The following is a 1,093-nucleotide window of genomic DNA, read 5'->3' on the forward strand; positions in this document are numbered from 1 at the left end:
CGGGTTGCCATCAAGTCAATTTGCCACTCATGCTTAATAGGGTTTTCAGTGGCTACGATTGTTTGGCACCAGGTCAGTAGGTTTCGCTTGCAAGACACCTGTGGGTGGATTTGAAGCACCCACCATGTTTGTTAGCAGCCAAGCACTAAACCATTTGCTCCATCTAGGGACTCCATAGCCAAACACCAAGCTCGTTGTTGTTTCTGACTCTTAGCAATATCACAAGGCAGAGTAGAATGACTCCACAGGGTCTCAAAGGCTGTAATCAGTACAGATTGCTACATCTTGCTCTCACCTGGCGGTGGTTGGTAGTTTAAGTGGATGACTTCGTTAGAAACTGAGTGCTTAACCCCTATACCACCAGCACTTCGAGGGACTCCACACCTATCCCAACAAAACAAAACAAAAACACAACCAGCCTCTTGTCCTTGAGTCCATTCTGACTTATAGTGACCCTGATAGCTATCTCTTAGATTTTCCTTCATCCATGAGGCATGTCCGGACTTAGGAGGGGAAGTGGGGGCTGTGAGAACTGTAGTCAGTCCCTCACTGCCCTACCCAGGGTGTCTCTAATATGAGTTTTCCAAATGGAAAAAACAATAACATTCTAAACAAGAAATAGCGTTCAATGAATTTAGGTGCTTTCTCTCAGGAAAGGGGTCTCCAGACACTCCCCCATTGCCTGTTACCATTTACTTTAGAGTGAGGTTTTAGCAACCTAATTAAGTTTCCTAATTGGTGTGAGTTTCAGGAAGCCTAATGCCATTTCATTTGTCATCCCAATCCTTAACACACAACCTAGCCCATGAAAGGGGCTCAATAAGTGTTTATAAATGAGTGAGCAAACTGTAGAAGCAATATTTAATAGTTGGGATTTTTGGAGGCAGGTTCATACAGTTGGGGGACGTGCAGATCCTAACTGGAAATCCATAGATGGAGGGAGAAAAAGAATGAAAATCAGATAACACAATTCTACCTACCCTCGGAGGGATCATATCACAGACACGAAAAAGGGCCATTTTTGGAAAGGACCATGAGTCATTAGGAAAATATTGAATTTGTTTAATACGCCTCATTTAACACAAGTCAGGGA

The sequence above is a fragment of the Echinops telfairi genome, unplaced genomic scaffold, assembly GCF_000313985.2.
Source record: "Echinops telfairi isolate 266 unplaced genomic scaffold, ASM31398v2 ScPeMD7_18;HRSCAF=68, whole genome shotgun sequence".
Classification (NCBI taxonomy): domain Eukaryota; kingdom Metazoa; phylum Chordata; class Mammalia; order Afrosoricida; family Tenrecidae; genus Echinops; species Echinops telfairi.